General features: G+C 48.4%; 1 protein-coding gene across 4 annotated transcripts in view; it reads right to left on the bottom strand.

Moving 5' to 3' along the window:
* FBRSL1 (fibrosin like 1) overlaps positions 1-23,790 on the bottom strand; it is a 1,147,774-nt gene that overhangs the window by 1,057,911 nt on the left and 66,073 nt on the right. The gene's annotated exons all lie outside the window — the stretch shown is intronic.

Below are 23,790 nucleotides of genomic sequence, written 5' to 3'. Positions count from 1 at the left end.
GGGGGGAGGCTGGGAGCTGGTGCGTTCTTCTCCCAGGACTGCAGGAAGGAGGAAGCGGAAAAATACGGAGGAGAAAGGGAGGCCAGTGATAAGGTAAGTGTTTTATTGTTTTTTAACCCTCCCACGCCACCCACCACTCCCGTCTGGTAGCAGCCGCTACTGTGAGTACCATTCTTTAGTCCACCTCTCTTTAGTTTGACCCCGCCACCCCACGATCCTGGAACTCCGTGCTTCATGCATTGCCCCAGTGCTGAGCAGTATGTTTAACTGTTCCTTTAGGAGTGGACAGGTTCCTCTAGCATGGAAACATTCTACTGTAAAGTCCTTACTCAAAAAGCCATTGCCGGACGCAACCAAGCTGGAGAACTTTAGGCCGATCTCATTGCTCCCTTTCACCTCAAAGGTAGCAGAAACATACGTAAACCATCAACTTTCTTCTTTCATTGAAGCAAATGACCCCCCCCCCCTGCATGAGACGCACTTAGGATTTTGTCCACAGTACAGTACTGTACAGAATCACCGCTTCTATTTCCTTCTGAATCTATACCCCAAGCTGGGGACAGAGGAAATATGATTGCGTTGCTCCTGCTGGACCTCAGCGCAGCTTTCGATGCCGTGTCCCACAGCCTGTTATTAGAATGGTCGTGAAACTATGGGCTTGGCGGCAAGGTTCTACAGTGGTTGCCATCTTTATTGCAGAAATGCAACTTCCAGGTGGCACTTAAACCCATCTCGAAAAATTGGCCTTTGCGTGGACTGAGAGCGGAATTTTCACTAGCTGTGCCTCTTACAAGTAGCAGTATACACATATACTGTTTGTATCGTATACTAGAACGATCGTGGGATTCCTTATGTGACATTTCCCAAGGCGATACTACCTTGGGGCTCGCTCACTCCTCCTTGAAGCGGATTTCCTGCTCGTGCAGTTTCCGGTTATAATCTGAGGTTTTGAAATTAACGATTACGGGATCCTTGTCTCGGTGAATACAGGCCTTAAGAATATGAATTGATGGCACATGGCAAGTAGCAATTTTGCAGGACCATTGGAATAATTTTGGTCTCTACTTCTATCGGCGCTAATATCTGTCCACCACATTTCTCAACCATACAACTGGATACAATTATTTCCTAAATTGATTGAATTCTAATTTGATATTGCCCTGAGGAAGCTCCCAGTGAGGGAGAGAAACGCGTTGGCTGATCTGTTTGACAAAAGTAAAACATTTTTATCCAAAAGAACTTTAAAGAATAAAGAAGAGTTGTTTTCATACACCTTTGCCTCTTTGGACTTCTTTGAAATTGTGCACCCCCATCAATATTCAGAACCATCTCGAAAACCTTTCCATTGCACCAAGTGGTGCCCCAGGGCTCTTCTTTGAGTCCGACACTTTTTAATTTTATAAAGTTTTATATAGCGCGAACTTGACCCTAGAAGGGTATCAGAGCTCTACAGATTAGTTCAATAAGTAGAAAATAGATAACCAAGAAACAAACACTGACAATGTCCGTTGCAAATCAAGAGTGAGTTATAAACCGGTCCTCAGACGGCATGCAAGCCCTGGTTGGAGATCAGTGTCAGATCAGTCTCCAAAGAATGAGTTTGTGGGTTCAGGGTAGAGATTTGTCCATTAAAAGCAGTCTGACGTCTTTTCTGTACACATGTCCCCTAGCTAACATTGTAAAACAATATGGCTTCACTATTGTGTCATATGCCGACGACACGCATTAATAGTTACGCTGTCTCAAAACTCTGCAGCGCGACTTCGCTCCTGCTTGACGGGGGTAGCAGTACGGATGTGCCTTAGCGGTCTTAGACTTAATGCAGGTTAAACCGAGGTTCTTGTCCTTGGTTAACAACTGTCTATTTGGTCGCCGTCGTGGTGGCCTGATACTCTGGGACCTCTTCCAACGCCCAAGCCCAAAGTGACGATTCTATGCGTCTGGTTTGATTCCAAAATGTCATTCGAAAACCAAGTCATGAGCCTAGCGGAACAACGTTTTGGGACCTTAAAATCCCTAAAAAAACAATTCTTGGCTCTTTAGTTTTCATACTCAATATAGAGCTAGAGAACCAGAGCGCTGGGAGACATCTATTGACGTCACTGTGCGCTTTACAAAACATATTTTTATTATGAATATGTGGGACAGTGTGGCCCAAAGTGCGCCACTTACTTCACTCTTAACACTCTTGCGCTGAATGGGTGTGACTCATTCGAAAAACGTGTTCTTTGTGCGACACTTGGATTTGTCACAATCCTGATGAGTTCCGTGATGTGACAATGATGACAGCCCCCCTCCCCTGCTAAGAAAATTGTTCTAGAATCACTGCCTTTATGGGGCAAGATGCAGATAATATAGACATGGCGATAGCACCCCTGTGAATGACGTATTCGGAGTGCTATAGTGAAAGGGGTACCCTATAAGGGAAGTCGCGAGCTGTCCACAAACGGAAATTCATCACAAACCACACCACGGTTGTCTTAAAACCAGCCCAAACCCTAGCTCACTTTCATTTCCACTAAAAATGTACCCCTTCCTTAAAAAATTAAAACCTTCCTTTCGGCTGTTTTTGGTAGTCGTGGACTACCACAAATATTTTCGCTTTTACACATTTCTTTTTTTCTTTAGACTGGTAAGGGCTCAACAGATTCTTTAGCAAAATGTTTTGCAAAATGATGACAAAACAAGCACTGATAAAGTCAAAAGGCTGTTGGCTAATACCAGCACTATTGAGCCTGCCAATATTTTGTTGCGAAACTTTTCCGGTGTTTTTGACAGCATTTGTTGTCTGCCAGAGCTCAAGTAATGAATTAAAACAGAATCAACAGAGACAGGTTTTGGGACCACCGCCTTTGGGGACTGCTTGTTCCAGTTATAAATCACAACCTACAGCAGAGCATAAAGTGGGGCAAAGAGTCAGTGCCCTTCTGTGATTACCCCGTTTCGTGTAGCGCCTCATACCACAGTTCCTGCAGTGCCAAAGCACTGTAAATAACATGAGTTACTGTTTCCCAATTTAAAGGTACTCGGAATACAGCTCTTACGTATAGCATTCGCTCCCCCCCTTACAGTCCGTCTTCACTCATCCGGCAAATCTCTACGGCTCGTTTGAAAGAATATTCTATCATTTAAGGCCTACCTTCCTACCCAAGGCTTGTTTTCGAGAATTTTCGATATTGTAAGGCCTACTTTCTTGTAGCACAGCTGGGTTGGAGAAACACAAGTGTGCAGGTCTGTTTGGCCAGCCTAAGACAGCCAGAATGACTGACATGCGCACTTATAAGTGCACACTACTTCTGTTCCCTGCCATGCCCGGATCCGCCCAATACTCATTGCGCGGCTCAGAGAAGCGATAAATAAACTTATAGTAATGTGTTATCATTTTATTTATCATCTGCTGGCTCCTGGCAGTGGGGCGATGCACCTCCACCATTACAGAGGAGCCGCCCCTAATAAATTCACAAACAGAGGACAAGAGACAACCCACCACCACCAGGGTTCTACTAATGTGAATACTGTCCGAGCTCCAAACTAGGTGACCTAAAAAAACTGAATTTAGATGCCATGGAGACAGGCAATATGAAATGATCAATGCCTCGTCTGCAACAGCACACAGAGTATAGATCACGCTATGTCCCGGCAGCTTACTGCACATTGGCATTGCTAAAGGACCACAGGAAAACAGAATACAGGAGCATTACCGCAACATTCACAAGGATGAAGACAAACTCCCCTTCCAGGGTTACCATGTACGCTGGGTGTGATGGCTCAGTGGACTAATGCATCCACTGCAGGGGCCTGTGTTCGACCTCATGGTCACAGGTTCAAATCTCGGCGGGTCCACTCAGCCTTTCATCCATCTGAGGTCGATAAAATGAGTACCATTGAGTTGGATAACAATAAACTGTTATTCAGGGCCAAGATACCTCTGGGTGAGTGTGCGCTATAGAAATACACGTTATGTTGTGTTACATCGCCGAGAACTCAAAACACAAAAAGATGCACGGGGTGTCTGAAAGCAAGCAGGTGTGGTAGTTTCCCACTTGTATGGTGTTTGTGACAAGTTATGAATGTCAGGGCAGGGCTGCTTTACAATCAAACACCACCAGCTGTTTGTACCACTGCCTCCTCCAGCTGACGACCACTTCTCTGGAAGCAGGAGACGTCAGCAGGTAAGCACACCTCCTTACCTGCCACCATTATCCGCTGACACCTTATTCCTCCAAGAAGCTCCTTTTTATGGGTAAAAGTATGTGCCATTTCGCTGCTGCCACGCCCTCATTTTACCAGCTTTTTGTTTCACGTAAGTGCACTAGACAGGTGATAAATCACAACAAGGGTCGCTCGCTTGACATACACCTTACTCCCTTTTCCGTTTTCCCTTCCCATTTCTTTAACTTCATTCACTTAGAATTATAGCACTTATCTTTTCTCCCAGAATGCTTTTTATACCTGTGACATACTTAATGTCATTTTAAATATTTATTTTCAAAACAGTTTTTAGCACAGCTTTGGCCTGTCAGTAAAGACTAGCGTTGAGGCCTCACACTCGTCCTTTGAGGGTGAGCATACAGACACAACATCACAACATCTGTTTTCATTACTTCACCCATGTGTGTTGTTTGCAGTGATTACACACCGCACGATAATCACACCCACTTGTTTGGGTTCAGAGCAGACAGTTACTCGTTGCTTGACCACATGGGATACAAAGTATGAATGTCTCTTCATCAATGAGATACAGTGTATATATGTGTTTAGATGAATGAAATACAATGTATGCATGTCTCTTCATCAATGAGATACATTGTATAACGTGCTTTTCTGTCTCTGGATTGTTACGTTGCTACAGGTGACGACAACAGAAAAACAATTACCACATGAAGTGTGGGTCATTGTCTATATCGATACAACAATATTCTGTTTGCATTCCCTTTACACTTTTTACAACTGACAGAACTAGCAGAGTAACTCTCAGACACTGGTCCTGAAGCATGCCCACAACCTCATTGTAAGGTCAGTTGACGGACCGAAACGTATTGACTCCTCCTCATGTGTGTCAGGTTGAAGGTTCTCACTACCCTCGTAGTTTTAGTCTACCATTTAGGACATCAAATAAAGTCATTTATGAGTCCACCAAGAGGTAGTTTTATTACTCTACACTTAACACCCTTCACTCTGCACACCTCGCCCACACCCTCTGCCCACAAATGGACCGAAACACGTAAGAAAACCCTCCACTTTCATAGACCTCGTGCAACTTTTTGTGTTTTGAATTAGGATTTGGAAATAATCCAGTACTGATCTACTAAACACTCCCCCTAGCCCTTTTTGTAATCACATCAGAGAGAATTTCCATTTTATGGGAGTAACCACATACTGAAAGCCGTGGAGGAAGCCAGGACGACGGACGCCCTTAGACAAAGGAAGAATATTGGATCCTGGAACTGGACACAGCTAACAAAGGGCTCAACAAAGACACAGAAGATTATTTTTTATCTGTGGACCAGATAATTACACAACTTGGACACAGTCTCCCCCACCTTCTGTGGCTTTACAATATGAACCCTTCTCTCTAACACAAATTCATTTACCATAGTTCCCTGTTTTAGTAATTGACTATGGACCACAATGTTTAAATCGCAGCTGCGTACATACATGGTCTTCCAATCCGTTGCCGCCCTTTTCTCAGACAGATCATGACATATAGCGATGGAGTGGCCAATAGGATTTTGATCGAGTTTCTTATGCATGGCTGCCTTCCAACAGCAAACAGACCCAATTATGAGTTCATCTTATGTGCTTTAAGGATTGCTATCACATGTTCTAGAATATTCTGAAGTACCCTTCGAGTCTCGGTTTCAAGCTAAGAGTGTTCATAGCTTTTTCTCAGCCTCTACAATTTCATAAAAGTTCACAATGTGGGTCCTTTGAGACGATTCAAAAAGTTTCATGCTTTTATTTCCCTAATCTTAGTGTTTTTCAGCACTGAGAGATCCCTTTCAATCTGAACTGAACCCAGCCAGGAAGGATATGAGTGCGGGATATTTACCTTTTCAATGAAAAAGGGCCAATAATTTCAGAATCGTTTGTTGCAACTTTACCTTCTGCAACTTATTTTATGCATAAGAGGCAAAGTGAAAAACAAGGCGGCCTTTCAAAAATTGCAAATGCTCCCATTAAACTTCAAAAAGGGCAAAAAAATTCAAGAAAAAATCTTACAAGTTCACACAATCCTATATTTAGGTCAGAAAGGTCCCCCATTCTGTTATAGTCAAACAGATGAAATAGCTTGATTTGCTAATGCACCCGGTTCCGGGACAGGGTGTGCAGCCTGCACCCCTCGGGGTTAAGATTGACCCATCCTCTCATCTTTCTCTGGCGTTGATAAAATGAGTACCACTAAGTTGTGTAATAACAAGAGTTACTTATAGGTTTCGAGAGGCCGGAAGAGCTCTATAACCCAGGGGCGCCAGGCAGTGAATCCACTATTTTCAGGCCAGTTCTAACAAAGGCTGTGCCCCCCTTGAAAAGTTGGCCTCGGGTTTGAGGAGCAGACACACCTGGGCTGAGGTTTGCAATGAAGCCTCGTCCTCTGAGATATCGATAGCGTTTTACAGATATTCTTTCAAAGTCTATGTTTTTCGATTTAAAAAAACAGACTTGTGTAAATCACCTGCAGATAATCAATGGGGCTCTCTCTGAAAGTCCAAGGAGAGAGCGCGGCCTCATTGGCAGAGCTGCCGACTTTAGAGCTGGCGAACGGGAACCAGGAACAGCATCCTGTGATCCTGGGCCAATCGCGTGGTCTACTTGGGCCTACCACAAAATGAATGTGTCCTTGTGTAAGGTAGCTGTAGCTGGCGGTCATGTAAAGCGCCCCAACCAATACCTTAAGGTCGAGTTCACGCTATTTAAATGTGCAAAAAAAGAAAAAATGAAAAGAAAGATGTTGCGCGGGGCGAATGCGCACGATTTCTACGCGAAATCTGTTTACGCTTTACGCTCTGGAGGAGAGTGGCTGGGGGGAGGGGAGAGTGGCTGGGGGGAGGGGAGAGTGGCTGGGGGGAGGGGAGAGTGCGGGAGGGGAGAGTGGCTGGGGGGAGGGGAGAGTGGCTGGGGGGAGGGGAGAGTGGCTGTGGGGAGGGGAGAGTGCGGGAGGGGAGAGTGGCTGGGGGAGGGGAGAGTGGCTGGGGGAGGGGAGAGTGGCTGGGGGGCGCAGCGGCCGTCACGGGTGGATGGCTGGAATGTTTATTTTTTTATTCTTATCGTCACAAGAGGCTTATCGCGTGGGTTTGACACGGGTCTGCTGCCGCTCTGGACGGCTGCCAGGCGTGAGATGACGCAGAGACGCAACCATCAGTGACTCTGGCCGGATCTCACTCAGCACATTCATATAGCGCTCCCGCACGCGGCGAGGAGGCGAAGCGCTTTGAGGACAGGAAGAAAACGTGTGGGGAGAACTCTTCTGTAGAGAGCAACGTGTAGAGGGCCCGGAGTTACCAAAAGGTGCACGTGGCCGCGCCTGCGGCTGGCTAGGGGAGAGCGGGGGAGGGGGGCTTTCTGAACAGGGAGATTTGAGACAAAAACGTGATCAAACGTGTTTCCATGTACATGCACTTTTCGAAACGCTAACTAGCTGTGCGTTGTTATATATACCCGTGTTATTGTTATTCTCTCGTAGGTCACTGTCGAAGGTCACACGAGGCATCAAATGTGAACAGGACCCAAAGGCGAGTGTTTCAGCTCTAAACATCTACCGACGAAGGGTGACGCTGCCAAGCTCTTGTTAGGAATACTGTTCCAATTAGAACATAAGCTGCTATTTTGGTAAAGGCACCGGCAGAACATATTTATTAATTAATTTATTTATAAGTTTTATATAGCGCTAGCTAGATCCCGGGGGTATCAGAGTGCTTTACATACACAGGGGAACACAAGTTGCATTATATAGGAGACATAACACATAGAAAGACGAGTTCTAAATCAGGAGTATGAAGGGATGAGACAAATTAGCAGGGTCTGCTGATGTCAGTGGTCAGACATATTGCAAGCATTCCTTCCATCACCTTTTGTGTGTTTGATATAAAAGATATTCCTCAGCTCGTTGTCGCCTAGCCCACGGGTCACCACACGCCACATCAGCGAGGCGGATAAACACTGGCCCTGGCTATGGATCGGTATCCGGCTCCGGGCCACGGGGTTAACTTCTGCCGGCTCCCTCCCTCCCCAATCAGCAGCAATGGCAAAACATGGCACCCTGAAGGCGTGTGCGGGTCTCCCGTGTGGTGCTGGAGTTTCCCGCATGCACATGCGCGTGCAGGCTGGAATCACAGGATTTCGAGGAGTTATTCTCACATTCGCGCAGGTGAGTGCGAAAGGCTCCCAAGAGAGTGAGCATATGTCGAGGAGGAGGATGAGGATGAGAATGAGGTGGAGGTGGTGGAGGTGGTGTTGGTGGCAGTGTCCATGGTGGCCGAAAGTGGCACGTGGGGGGGGGGGGAGAAGTCCCATACAGGCTTGAAAAAGTGGGCCAGACACATGAGAAAGTCTCACAGAAGTGTGAGAAAGTGGGACAGAGGTGCGAGAGAGTTCCACAGTGGCGTGGGAAAGTCAGACGGAGACGTGGGAAAGTCCCACAGAGGCGTGGGAAATTCTCACTGGGGAACCAAAAAGGTGAACTGGCATGATAAAGATCTCACAGGAAGATTACTAAGCGCCACAGGTCTGTGAACAGGCCTCACAGGTGTGTTCCGGGATCTGGGGGTCCCGAACTTGTAGCTATGGTCTCACAGCATGGCTCTCACAAGTGTATGGGTGATCTTCAGGCGTGGACAGACTGAGTCGGAAAATACTGCCTTTGGTAGTGTTTCGTATCAGCCAGCCAGCACTTCAGGGGGTGACGGAGCACTCTGGTCAACCTTGGTGACCCCTTTACTTCCCAGACCAGTGGTATGCTCCTCACTTCTGTACAGACATATGGTATCAGGCAGCCTGTGCGGTGGACGCCATAGCGATTCCAAGGCCAGAGGGATTGCTTTACTCTTTCCCTCAAATTTCCCTCCACCCAAGGGTCCTGCAGAGGATTCGAGTGGAGAGGGTAATGTTCTTCTGAGAGCTCCTTATTGGCTACGGAGACTGGTTTCCGACACTTTGGTTATTATCCGCAGAACAGCAGCCGGATCCTCCTCTCCATCGCCCTCCATTTCAATTTCCACCCATATCCCAGAACCAACTTCAGCAACTGTGGTTAGCGGCTTCACAGTCGAGAGGGTTGTGCTGCAAGGGCTAGGAAGTTCAGAGGGATTGGCGTTAGAAATCCAGTCTTCTAATAAAGCATCCGCCTTAACAGCATACACTAAACACTGGTAGAATCTGAAAACATGGTGTTTGGAGAGGAACCGGAATGGTAGAACTTGTGATCCAGTTAAAAATGTAGAGTTTTGGAGAGTTTTTTTTTGTTTTGTTAAAGTCCGTCTCCCTTGATCTTAGCAGCTCAGTGGGCAGCGATAAAAGGGTTCTGGTCTCCTAGGGAGGAATTATCTAAAATAATTAATTTGGCATCTAGACTAGAAGAGTTTTATGTCAAGATGCTTTGGGATGTAACAACAGTCCTGAAAGGTCTTCAAGAGAGACCTTCTCCCTGGAAGATGCAAAGATGTCTTGGCTGACAGCTCCGGTAGCCTTCCTGGCGACTATAAATGCAAGAAGATTTGGGGAGGTAGAAGGATTATTAATTCCTGATCTCAATTTGCATTCCCCCCACCCCCCCGGATAAGGTAATTCTACGTATTGATCTGGATTTTAGACCTAAAAGTCAATTTTTATTCCACCATTCCCAAGTGATAGTTTTGACAGTTTTAAATGGAGCACGCAAGGATTATCGGATTCCCTTGATGTTAAAAGATCAATTTTAGACGATCTAGGTAAAACTAAAGATTTCAGAGTTTTAAAACCCTTTCTGGTCTCTACTCTCTAACGGGCCAGCACATGAAGGCAGAAATGCCTCTTCGGCCACCTAGAGTAGATGGGTGAGACAAGACATGGCCCAGGCATAACGTTCAGGGAGTGACCAAGGTGAGATAAAAGGAGGAGCTACAATTGGTGTAGCACTAGTTGGACGGAAGCCTCAGGGTGTCATTGCAGGAAATGTGAAGGGCAGCGACCTGGTCTATGGCTCATACATTTCTATCACATGACCCTAGCCTAGGCCCTTTATATCAAATCTGAATCCCTCCCAGTTTACACCTGTGGCTCCATTTCCATGCTTGGCTATGACAGGAAGTGAGAGTTGGGGGGTGGGGTGTATGGTGTACAGCGTCATAAAAATAGAGGAAGGACATAACGTCATACAGAGCGAACCCTGATAGTGTAGCTGTCCTGCGGGGCGGGACCCCATGGTGTAAGTGACTGTAAGGAGGAAGGCCTCGGGTTACTAGGGCAATGAAGATTACTGGAAATTAAAAGTGCATTTCTTTTTCTTTTCATTGTCTCCCAGAACAGGTACAACGCAATCAGCCTCAGTGCAAGCGTCACACAGAGCACCTACAGCACAGTCAATATCAGTGCAAGCTTCACTCACATAGAGAAAGCTACCGAAGTCAGCATCAGTGCATGCGTCACACAGAGCACCTACAGCACAGTCAATATCAGTGCAAGCTTCACTCACATAGAGAAAGCTACCGAAGTCAGCATCAGTGCATGCGTCACACAGAGCACCTACAGCATAGTCAATATCAGTGCAAGCTTCACTCACATAGAGAAAGCTACCGAAGTCAGCATCAGTGCATGCGTCACACAGAGCACCTACAGCACAGTCAATATCAGTGCAAGCTTCACTCACATAGAGAAAGCTACCAAAGTCAGCATCAGTGCAAGCTTCTCTCGCATGGAACAGGTACAACGTAATTAGCCTCAGTACAAACTTCACTGGCAAACAGGTACAACGCAGACAGCATCAGTGCAAGCTTCGCTCACACAAAACAGCTACAACGCAGTCTCTTTCCCACAAAAAATGTCCGCTGCACTAGTAGAAGTGTTCCTTGGTTTTTAAAAGTGTGTGAGACTTTGGTGGCTTGTGTGGCGGAGAAACAAGTCCACTCCGTGTAATAAATATGTAAACGACAGAAGGTACACAGGGATAGTTGGCTTGGGTAGAAGATGCTGACTTATTCAGGTTTGACGCAAACTAGCACATACACAAAATGAAACTAATTAGGAGGTGCTGCACAGTTGTTATTTTTCTGACACATTTGATATGAAAGGACCGAATATCTGGCAAATCAAATTATCCCCTTTGGTATCGCTTTGTTCGCCCTGATGTGGGTCCTTTTCTCACTCTACCACTGGATTCAAGCTATCCTGGCTGATGAGGATTATGAATCCAAAACCGGTCCCAGGATGCTTATTTCTGGTCCAGTGAAGGCATGGCTTGGCAGTTCGGGCTGGACTGTTCCCATGAGGCACAGGGTCAGACTGATTTGCATATGGCCATGTCTGAACCGGGTGGCGGAGTGAGCTAAAGAATGATGATGGATTAAACCCAGGTCAGTTGACTGGGGGGTGGGGGGAGTGTTTGATTTGCTCAAGCACTCCGTCAATCATCCCCTTTAGTAAATCAAATTAGGTGGAGGTGTGTGATTGGCTGCTGGGGACAGGTCTTGCTCTGCTGTTTGCGAAGAACTCCTTTGCGGCAGGTGAGGGGCGCCGCACAGTCCCTCGTTGGTTATTTGCAGCCCAAATTCACCCTGAAACAATCACAAAAACAGAAGGCACCACTTCTCTCCTGGAGAACAGGGTTAACTGAGCCCGACCACCAATTTAGGAAAGGGTGTGCGGTGTGTAAAGGGCCTTAATAATTAGCAACGGCCCCACCTCCACACTTCACCTAACCACAGGTGCACCTGGCCCAGGTGCTACCCTTTAAAACCCTTTCAGGCGTAACTACCACCAACGGGCTGGCAGGGTGGCACGCCGAGTTAAACACTCTCTGCTGACATACTCCGTGATAGGCAGGTGGCGAAGTTAGATTACCAGCAAGATCAACTCCGCGTCTATCCGTCTCATCCTTGCTGATAGAGAACCATCGAGTAATAGTAACATCTGTTATTTACAGCGCTTAGAAGCGATATGACGTGCCAGGGTCGGACTGGCCTATAGGGAAATCTGACAGGGCCTGCAGGACTTGTCTGACAGGCAGTGCAATGAGGGGAACCTCGCCGTTCCTGGTTCCAGTCAACCCACTGGAAATGCAGAATTTCTCATGGTGTACTTTGCCGACACGGAGGCACAATTCACCAGCGCCTGCACATGGTCTGCGTTCTGTTCGGAGCAAAAACGTGCAGGAGGCGAGGGGGCTTTCTTATTTTTATTTCTAGCTGGGAATAAAACAAAGGCCTCATTTAAAGGGCCATCAGCCCTTTTTTTGGTCCAAAACCTTCCTGGCTGGAAGCCATCCGGACCCAATGCAAGGAAACAAAGACACACAGCTTGGTTCACAACTACTTTGATTTTGAATCTGTTCGACCTCCCTGTGTAAGAGATGTGCATACTTTGTAAATGTCAATTTGATCTGTGTGTATGAGTTATTACACTAACAACGATTAACAAGCATTGGCATAGCCAATAGGTCTCGCTTTTGGGACCATAAAAGTATTTAATTATGCAGCACAATTTCCTTGGTGCAACAACATCAACTGCTGCATGGCTTAACACTTTTAAAGTCCCAAAGGCGAGACCTATTTTTGTTCTTGGGGGAACAAAAGTGCCAGGAGGGTCAAGGGTGGCTGTCAGGCCGGGGGGGTGAATGGTGAGTTCCAGAGAGGTGAGGAGTGAGTGCCAGGAGCGGCAAAGGTGACTGTCAGGCCAGGGGGTGAAGGGTGAGTGCCAGGGAATGAGACGTGAGAGTCAGGAGGGTCATGGGTGTGTGCCAGGGAGGGAAAGGGTGAGTGCCGGGAAGGGGAAGTATGAGTGCCAGGGGTGGCTGCCAGGCCAGGGGGGTGAAGGGCCAGTGCCACGGAGGTGAATGTTGAGTGCCAGGTCAGGGGGATGAAGGGTGAGTGCCAGGGAGATGAAGGTTGAGTGCCTTGGAGGTGAGGCGTAAGAGTCAGGAGGGTCATGGGTGAATGCCAGGGAGGGGAAGGATGAGTGCAAGGGGCGAAAGGTAGCTGCCAGGCTAGGGGGGTGAAGGGCTAGTGCCATGGAGGTGAAGGGTGAGTGCCAAGGGGGCGAGTAGTGAATTAGTGAATGCCAGGAGGGACATGGGCGAGTGTCAATGAGGTGAAGAATATATGCCAGGGAGGGGACGTATGAGTACCAGGAGGGTCGAGGGAGAGTGTCAGGGAGGTGACAGTTGAGTATCACGGAGAGTCAATGCTGAGTGCCAGAGCGGGAGAAGGGTGAGTGCCAGGGGCGAGGAGTGACTGCCAGGCCAGAGGAGTGAAGGGTGAGTGCCAGGGAGGTGAGCAGGTGGGGTGAGGCAGAAGGTGAATGACGGAGGAGTGGGAGATGTGAGGTCGAAGGGGCGGAGAGGCTGCACACGGTGAGGATGTGAGGCTGGTGGAATGCAGGGAGGGTGGGCAGACGGTTTATGCTGATGCAGGGGTGACACTTCGAGAGGGGGGCTGAGAGGAAGAGAGTGAGAGGAGGATGGGAAGAGACACCGCAGAGTGAAAGCAGTAGTTTAATGCAGGGGGTGGGGCTGTGAGGGTGCGTCCCACAGAGGGGTGGGACTGTGAGGGTTAAAGTGATGAGAACGAGTTTAAAGCAAGCATAAACGAGACGAGCGGCCACGAGATACGCTCCGTGGTGGGGGAGGGGGAGGAGCGTTGAAGCGCACGCTTGGGAGAGAAAGCGAGAGGAAAACCACTAGACAAATGTATTCATTCAAGTCACCAGTTCCTGAAATTTAAAGGCACTCATTTACAAAACACCGGTAAACTAGCGTTCTTCGTGCTACAAGTTGTGCTACGGTGGAACTGTATTTTAATTCTACAGAACCATTGTGGATGCGAGCGCTCTCTGTGGAAAAGAACAAAACTCTCTAGCCAGTCGAGAAGGTAATGATACAAAACGATACTATAGGATAAATGAGTGATACATAAAGGCCACCAACAAAGCATAAAAACAGACAGAATTACCTACGTTTACATGTATGCCTGCTACATCTATGAACAGGATTAAAAACAAGCAGGACTGAGTTCATACTAAGAGGGAAAACACAAATTGACCTTAAAATAAGGATATCGCAGACCCTGGCGGGTACCAACGACAAAAGCAGAATATTAAAGGTGAAGTATTTCTGCATACTTGCATGCTGCACTGAGTCCACTGTTCAGGACAGAAGAACTGCTTTGGCGTCTTTCTTGTTCTTGACTCAGTGGCGTCTAAATGGGAGAGGGTCCTAGAAGGGGTCATCAACTGCAGGGACCGTTTGCTCTTCAGAAGCACCACAATGTGAAAGCAATGCAGAGACTTGTAAACATGTTGAAAACGTTGCGGCTACCACTGGCAGATATAAGTGAGGAAAGTCAAACACCTATTTCGAGCATTCATATGCTCGGATATCATCCAGTTAAGACAAAAGCACCGTATTATCATATAAATACTGACCCAATAAAGTCAGTGCACCGGCCCCAAGGGAGCGCGAGGCAGATGTGCAGAACTTTGCACTGACGTTTCTCTAGCACCCATGTGAGGCAGGGTTCGCTGATTATCTTTGTGCAGCTGCCACTATTGCCGAATCTGGCGTCACACGTCCTCTTGCATAAGCTGAAGCTACGAACCGGATCTATGTGTTTGCGATCGCAGGAGCAGTCATTCGAAAATGTATTGAAATCGAAAACACCACATCCTGGTGGCAGGCAGGGGCTTGAAGTTCACATTTGGGCTACCCCCCTTTAAACTGAGCCCTTCTGTTTGTATCGTGCAGAGAAAGTTTAAGGGGAGCAGAGTGTCTCTTTCAAAGGGCGTTAGTTATGTTGACCAAGGGTCCCGGAGTTGCCAGGAAAGCCCCGACAGATTTTGAAATAATTGGCTCATGTTGCGATTTTCAGAGAGTCCTCACTGAAAACAGAGAGAAGCATGTTTCTCTGTGTGCCAAAGCAGGACTCCTTAGCAGCTGTGGTAAACATGACGCAGTTAAAAATGACAACGGACCAGAGAGGGAGCATGTCTGCAAGGAGTTCTGCCTCCTGATTGGCTGTTTAAATAGAAACCTGTGGTGAGGAGCCGACGCGGGAATCGAAACTAGTGGTGCGCGCGCACACCAGAGGAGCGGGGCAAGGGAGCGCGAAGACGCCGAGACGAGGTAGGGGATGTGTGTGTAAGTGCCGGGGGTTCTCTGCTATGTGTGTGCGTGCGTGTGTGTATGCGGGCGTGTGTGTATGCGGGAGGGGAGGGGGTTCTGTATGTATGTATGTGTGTGTGTATGGGGGGGGCTGTATGTGTGTTGTGAAGAGCCTGCCGGAATCGGAGCGCGTGACCTGATCCTGGCAGGCTGCTGCTGCGTGCTTGCTGCTGCGTGCGCGTGACAGTCTGTTGTCCTCTCCGGCTCCCCTTGAGTCCTTGAAAGCCGGAATGATGACAATAGTCTCGCTCTGCGACTGCAGGCCTTTGGCCTGCAATCGCAGGGCGAGACCTAAAAATGGCACACTTTTTTTTCTACTCATCACAGTGTAGGGTGTCAAAGTGCCACAAAGAGACAATCAAACAAGTGTGTAAATCATTGTACATGAAATGTGCAAAAAGACTATGAGGGTTATATACGAAGTAAGAGTCGCATATTGTCCATACTTGTAGACATTATATGTTAAGTGCGCATGGTCGACAGAAACACAGAGTCAGGATTTAAAATGCAACGCAGTCGTTGTGTTTGTCTGTACGAACAAGACTTTGTTACTGCCCAAAGGGCCCACTTAGAATAACAAAAGATTGAGAAAAAACAATAAAGATTTAAACCCATGACTTGCGGTTTTCGTGCAGCACCTTGATGCCGGTGCATAGCTCACTGTGCTGTTAGGATTGAACTTTATGAGCTGGAGTAACAAAAGGATCTCTGTGTCAAAAGCAGTGACCCACTGAGCTACCCACATAAAATAAACCGCTGTGAGATGTGCTTAGCAGCAGGCACAATTAACCCCATACTACATCATTAACAAACCTAGTACTGGACACAGCACGGAGCTCCCCTGGAAATGCACTGACCTCCAAAGTTATTTTACTGTTACGATAATCCCCTGAAAAGTGCTGGCCACACAAAGACCTCTGCAGCAACAGTGCATAAAATGGGCCGTACAATCAGGTACTCGTTTCCGGCACTTCTTTAATTTGGGAGGGACTGTACTGACACCACTCCAGTGGCTTTTAATGGGAGAGTATCTGCACTTCTCAGCACTGCTCCTGTGCTTTTAATGGGAGAGTACCTGCACTTCTCAGCACTGCTCCTGTGCTTTTAATGGGAGAGTACCTGCACTTCTCAGCACTGCTCACATGCCTTAAATGGGAGAGTACCTGCACTTCTCAGCACTGCTCACAAACCTTAAATGGGAGAGTACCTGCACTTCTCAGCACTGCTCCAGTGCTCTTAATGGGAGAGTACCAGCACTTCTCAGCACTGCTCACATGCCTAAAATCGAAAAGTACCTGCACTTCTCAGCACTGCTCCAGTGATTTTAATGGGAGAGTACCTGCACTTCTCAGCACTGCTCCAGTGCTCTTAATGTGAGAGGACCAGCAGTTCTCAGCACTCCTCCAGTGCTTTTAATGCGAGAGCATTTAGACCTCTCAGAATTGCTCCAGTGCTTTTAATGGGAGTGTACCTGCACTTCCCAGCACTGCTCCCTTGCCTTTAATGGGAGTGTACCTGCACTTCTCAGCACTGCTCCCGTGTCTTTAATGGGAGTACCTGCACTTCTCAGCACTGCTCACATGCCTTAAATGGGAGAGTACCTGAACCTCTCAGCACTGCTCCAGTGCTTTTAATGGGAGAGAGTACCTGCACTTCTCCAGTGTCCTTTTAATGAGAGTGTACCTGCACTTCTCAGCACTGCTCCAGTGCTCTTAATGGGAGAGTACCGGCACTTCTCAGCACTGCTCACATGCCTAAAATCGAAGATTACCTGCACTTCTCAGCACTGCTCCAGTGCTCTTAATGTGAGAGGACCAGCAGTTCTCAGCACTGCTCCAGTGCTTTTAATGGGAGAGTACCTGCACTTCCCAGCACTGCTCCAGTGCTCTTAATGTGAGAGGACCAGCAGTTCTCAGCACTGCTCCAGTGCTCTTAATGTGAGAGGACCAGCAGTTCTCAGCACTGCTCCAGTGCTTTTAATGCGAGAGTATTTAGACCTCTCAGAATTGCTCCAGTGCTTTTAATGGGAGAGTACCTGCACTTCTCAGCACTGCTCCAGTGCTCTTAATGTGAGAGTATTTAGACCTCTCAGAATTGCTCCAGTGCTTTTAATGGGAGAGTGCCTGCACTTCTCAGCACTGCTCCAGTGCTCTTAATGTGAGAGGACCAGCAGTTCTCAGCACTGCTCCAGTGCTTTTAATGCGAGAGTATTTAGACCTCTCAGAATTGCTCCAGTGCTTTTAATGGGAGAGTACCTGCACTTCCCAGCACTGCTCCAGTGCTCTTAATGTGAGAGGACCAGCAGTTCTCAGCACTGCTCCCGTGCTTTTAATGCGAGAGTATTTAGACCTCTCAGAATTGCTCCAGTGCTTTTAATGGGAGAGTACCTGCACTTCCCAGCACTGCTCCCTTGCCTTTAATGGGAGTGTACCTGCACTTCTCAGCACTGCTCCCGTGTCTTTAATGGGAGTACCTGCACTTCTCAGCACTGCTCCAGTGCTCTTAATGGGAGAGTACCAGCACTTCTCAGCACTGCTCACATGCCTAAAATCGAAAAGTACCTGCACTTCTCAGCACTGCTCCAGTGATTTTAATGGGAGAGTACCTGCACTTCTCAGCACTGCTCCAGTGCTCTTAATGTGAGAGGACCAGCAGTTCTCAGCACTGCTCTCGTGCTTTTAATGCGAGAGTATTTAGACCTCTCAGAATTGCTCCAGTGCTTTTAATGGGAGTGTACCTGCACTTCCCAGCACTGCTCCCTTGCCTTTAATGGGAGTGTACCTGCACTTCTCAGCACTGCTCCCGTGTCTTTAATGGGAGTACCTGCACTTCTCAGCACTGCTCACATGCCTTAAATGGGAGAGTACCTGAACCTCTCAGCACTGCTCCAGTGCTTTTAATGGGAGAGAGTACCTGCACTTCTCCAGTGTCCTTTTAATGAGAGTGTACCTGCACTTCTCAGCACTGCTCCAGTGCTCTTAATGGGAGAGTACCGGCACTTCTCAGCACTGCTCACATGCCTAAAATCGAAGATTGCCTGCACTTCTCAGCACTGCTCCAGTGCTCTTAATGTGAGAGGACCAGCAGTTTTCAGCACTGCTCCAGTGCTTTTAATGCGAGAGTATTTAGACCTCTCAGAATTGCTCCAGTGCTTTTAATGGGAGAGTGCCTGCACTTCTCAGCACTGCTCCAGTGCTCTTAATGTGAGAGGACCAGCAGTTCTCAGCACTGCTCCAGTGCTTTTAATGCGAGAGTATTTAGACCTCTCAGAATTGCTCCAGTGCTTTTAATGGGAGAGTACCTGCACTTCCCAGCACTGCTCCAGTGCTCTTAATGGGAGAGTACCTGCACTTCCCAGCACTGCTCCCTTGCCTTTAATGGGAGTGTACCTGCACTTCTCAGCACTGCTCCCGTGTCTTTAATGGGAGTGCCTGCACTTCTCAGCACTGCTCCCTTGCCTTTAATGGGAGAGTACCTGCACTTCCCAGCACTGCTCCCTTGCCTTTAATGGGAGTGTACCTGCACTTCTCAGCACTGCTCCAGTGATTTTAATGGGAGAGTACCTGCACTTCTCAGCACTGCTCCAGTGCTCTTAATGTGAGAGGACCAGCAGTTCTCAGCACTGCTCCCGTGCTTTTAATGCGAGAGTATTTAGACCTCTCAGAATTGCTCCAGTGCTTTTAATGGGAGTGTACCTGCACTTCTCAGCACTGCTCCAGTGCTCTTAATGTGAGAGGACCAGCAGTTCTCAGCACTGCTCCAGTGCTTTTAATGCGAGAGCATTTAGACCTCTCAGAATTGCTCCAGTGCTCTTAATGTGAGAGGACCAGCAGTTCTCAGCACTGCTCCAGTGCTTTTAATGCGAGAGTATTTAGACCTCTCAGAATTGCTCCAGTGCTTTTAATGGGAGAGTACCTGCACTTCCCAGCACTGCTCCAGTGCTCTTAATGTGAGAGGACCAGCAGTTCTCAGCACTGCTCCAGTGCTTTTAATGGGAGAGTACCTGCACTTCCCAGCACTGCTCCAGTGCTCTTAATGGGAGAGTACCTGCACTTCCCAGCACTGCTCCCTTGCCTTTAATGGGAGTGTACCTGCACTTCTCAGCACTGCTCCCGTGTCTTTAATGGGAGTACCTGCACTTCTCAGCACTGCTCCCTTGCCTTTAATGGGAGAGTACCTGCACTTCCCAGCACTGCTCCCTTGCCTTTAATGGGAGAGTACCTGCACTTCCCAGCACTGCTCCCTTGCCTTTAATGGGAGTGTACCTGCACTTCTCAGCACTGCTCACATGCCTTAAATGGGAGAGTACCTGAACCTCTCAGCACTGCTCCAGTGCTTTTAATGGGAGAGAGTACCTGCACTTCTCCAGTGTCCTTTTAATGAGAGTGTACCTGCACTTCTCAGCACTGCTCCAGTGCTCTTAATGGGAGAGTACCGGCACTTCTCAGCACTGCTCACATGCCTAAAATCGAAGATTACCTGCACTTCTCAGCACTGCTCCAGTGCTCTTAATGTGAGAGGACCAGCAGTTCTCAGCACTGCTCCAGTGCTTTTAATGGGAGAGTGCCTGCACTTCTCAGCACTGCTCCAGTGCTCTTAATGTGAGAGGACCAGCAGTTCTCAGCACTGCTCCAGTGCTCTTAATGTGAGAGGACCAGCAGTTCTCAGCACTGCTCCAGTGCTTTTAATGCGAGAGTATTTAGACCTCTCAGAATTGCTCCAGTGCTTTTAATGGGAGAGTACCTGCACTTCTCAGCACTGCTCCAGTGCTCTTAATGTGAGAGTATTTAGACCTCTCAGAATTGCTCCAGTGCTTTTAATGGGAGAGTACCTGCACTTCTCAGCACTGCTCCAGTGCTCTTAATGTGAGAGTATTTAGACCTCTCAGAATTGCTCCAGTGCTTTTAATGGGAGAGTGCCTGCACTTCTCAGCACTGCTCCAGTGCTCTTAATGTGAGAGGACCAGCAGTTCTCAGCACTGCTCCCGTGCTTTTAATGCGAGAGTATTTAGACCTCTCAGAATTGCTCCAGTGCTTTTAATGGGAGAGTGCCTGCACTTCTCAGCACTGCTCCAGTGCTTTTAATGCGAGAGTATTTAGACCTCTCAGAATTGCTCCAGTGCTTTTAATGGGAGAGTACCTGCACTTCTCAGCACTGCTCCAGTGCTTTTAATGAGAGAGTACCTGCACTTCTCAGCACTGCTCCCGTGCCTTTAATGGGAGAGTACCTGCACTTCTCAGCACTTCCTCAGTGCTTTTAATGAGAGAGTACCTGCACTTCTCAGCACTGCTCCCGTGCCTTTAATGGGAGAGAGCACTTGCACTTCTCAGCAGCAAAAAGCTTTACTGTGACACGGAGTCCCTGCACTTCTATGTTTCCATTTCAAGTACTGTGCAGTGCAACGAGTAAGATATTCTTACTGCCGCCTCTTCATGATAAATGAGGCCAGATTTGCTCTCGCATCGTGTCCTTGGAGGCAACGTTTGTGGCCGATTAAAACAAACACTAATAACTGTGTGAATTGACCGTCGGACTCCACTTTCCATGACCCCACCCCTCGTGAGCTCCAGTCTATGGGTTCTTAGAGGGCTTTAATCTGGATGCTGCACTGTTCTCGGGTCTCCTGGGCCGGTTTGTACTGTAGATTTCCCCTTAAAGTGCCACTCATAACGTCGGTAGCCAGCACAAACGCATGCAGCCTACCACCCCTTGCAACACACCAATGCAGCGTGACTTTGCAACTTCAAAACTGTCAGCATTCACAGAATGATGGGGACTTTATATCTGTCCAATTTGCTAATGGGGGCACTTTTTCCTTGGCTTACTTTTTGTCCCTGCTCGACCTGTGAAGTGCTGCAAAAACCAAGCAGTTGTTTATGAAGTGCCTGTCAATAGCATTTCCAGTCACCGGGGGGCCGCTATCCACCAATAACGGCCCCGGGCTCTGGCCACGCCCCCGAGGCAGGCAGGGCGGGGCTCCCGAGGGTGGCACAGATTGTCTTTCCCTGATTGCACGTGCGGTGTTTACTCTGGGAGTTTATCGCCTGGAGGCCTGTTTATCATCTACTGACGGTAACCGACTGCAATCTGCAGATATGCGAGTGGGGCAAAGGTCACGCCGTGTGGGCGCGCGGCGACCTTTGGATCCGGAAGTGATCGCCAATCCCGCCTGCTCCTTCCTGAAAGAGAGCACTGGGACCTCATTCTGGTGTTATTATCATGGTGTCTTCAGCGCGCCCTGCGCACGACCTCTTGGCGCTACAACGGGCTCTGTGCTAAACAAGGATTCCGGATTTCAAATCAATGCAGCTCACTCACTGCAAACTCTCAGAACACACCTCTTCAACTTTAACTGTATATATATATATATATATATATATATATATATATATATATATATATCAGCTTGGGCAGTATATTTTGTTTATATTCCAATACTTGTAGTCAGACTTTTAAAGTGAGAAAAACAGACCTGAAGTACAAAAAAATACAGAAGACAACAGCCCTGGCTGAAATATTCCATGATAAGAAAGGAAGTCTGCAATGTTTACAGGGAAAATGTGATATGTGGGAACAGAAAGACGCTGTGGCAAACACTGTAAACATATTAAAGAACGAAGTAGCACTTTAACACGTTAAAGTACATGGCAGAACTATTCTCACGCGATGGAGGGTCGGATCACAGAGGAAACTCGGGCAGTAATGGGGATGGCCAGTCCGCCCGGCAGACCGCGTGAAGCGGGCAGTAAAGGGTTACGCATGCGCACAGAGGCAATGGGACATCCTTCTCACACACAGGAACCAGGCACTTGTAGCCAGCAGAAAGGAGGCAGCAACAGGATAGGGCAAACCGCAAAGCGCCAGCAGGAACCAGGGCAGTAACAGAATAGGCCTAGCCGCAGAGCGCCAGAAGGAACCAGGCAGTAACAGAATAGGCCTAGCCGCAGAGCGCCAGCAGGAACCAGGCAGTAACAGAAAAGGCCTAGCCGCAGAGCGCCAGCAGGAACCAGGCAGTAACAGAATAGGCCTAGCCGCAGTGCGCCAGCAGGAACCAGGCAGTAATGGAATAGGCCTCGCCGCAGAGCGCCAGCAGGAACCAGGCAGTAACGGAATAGGCCTAGCCGCAGAGCGCCAGCAGGAACCAGGCAGTAACAGAAAAGGCCTAGCCGCAGAGCACCAGCAGGAACCAGGCAGTAACAGAATAGGCCTAGCCGCAGAGCACCAGCAGCAACCAGGCAGTAACAGAATAGGCCTAGCTGCAGAGCGCCAGCAGGAACCAGGCAGTAACATAATAGGCCTAGCCGCAGAGCACCAGCAGGAACCAGGCAGTAACAGAATAGGCATAGCTGCAGAGCGCCAGCAGGAACCAGGCAGTAACAGAATAGGCCTAGCCGCAGAGCGCCAGCAGGAACCAGGCAGTAACAGAATAGGCCTAGCCGCAGAGCGCCAGCAGGAACCAGGCAGTAACAGAATAGGCCTAGCCGCAGAGCGCCAGCAGGAACCAGGCAGTAACAGAATAGGCCTAGCCGCAGAGCGCCAGCAGGAACCAGGCAGTAACGGAATAGGCCTAGCCGCAGAGCGCCAGCAGGAACCAGGCAGTAACAGAATAGGCCTAGCCGCAGAGCGCCAGCAGGAACCCGCCTCTAACAGGATAGGCCTAACCACAAAGCGCCAGCAGGAACCAGGCAGTAACAGAATAGGCCTAGCCGCAGAGCGCCAGCAGGAACCCGCCTCTAACAGGATAGGCCTAACCACAAAGCGCCAGCAGGAACCAGGCAGTAACGGAATAGGCCTAGCCACAGAGTGCCAGCAGGAACCCGGCAGTAACGGAATAGGCCTAACCACAGAGTGCCAGCAGGAACCCGGCAGTAACGGAATAGGCCTAACCACAGAGTGCCAGCAGGAACCCGGCAGTAACGGAATAGGCCTAGCCACAGAGCGCCAGCAGGAACCAGGCAGTGAAAAGATAGGCCTAACCGGGGAGCACCAGCAGGAACCAGGCAGTAACAGGATAGGCCTAACCACGTGCGCCAGCGGGAACTAGGCATTAACGGAATAGGCCTCATCACAGAGTGCCAGCAGGAACCAGACAGTGGTAAAGGGACAAACCCGCTCTAACCGTGCAGTCCACAAGAACAGGGTGTTAATAACAAGCATTAAAAATGCAATAGGTCTCGCCCTTAATTAAGTTAAAGCCATTTGCTTTGCTATACAATACCATTAGCAAAGCAAATGGCTTTAACTAAATAAAAGGCGAGACCTATTGCATTTTCAATGCTTGTTTTTTAAGGATTGAGCAATGAAAGTGATGCGAGTCAAATGTATAGTTTTTTAGGACGTGTATTGGGTATTTATTTTGTGACGTGCCAATCCGGCCCCAGAGAGCAGCTGGTGATGCCTTTTTTGGGGAATGAGTGCACATTTGAAAAGTTGCACCCAGGTTT

This window comes from Lissotriton helveticus, chromosome 11, assembly GCF_964261635.1.
Source record: "Lissotriton helveticus chromosome 11, aLisHel1.1, whole genome shotgun sequence".
NCBI classification, from domain to species: Eukaryota; Metazoa; Chordata; class Amphibia; order Caudata; family Salamandridae; genus Lissotriton; species Lissotriton helveticus.
Note: the sequence above shows the minus strand (reverse complement) of the source record. Positions and strands in the feature narration are given on the sequence as shown.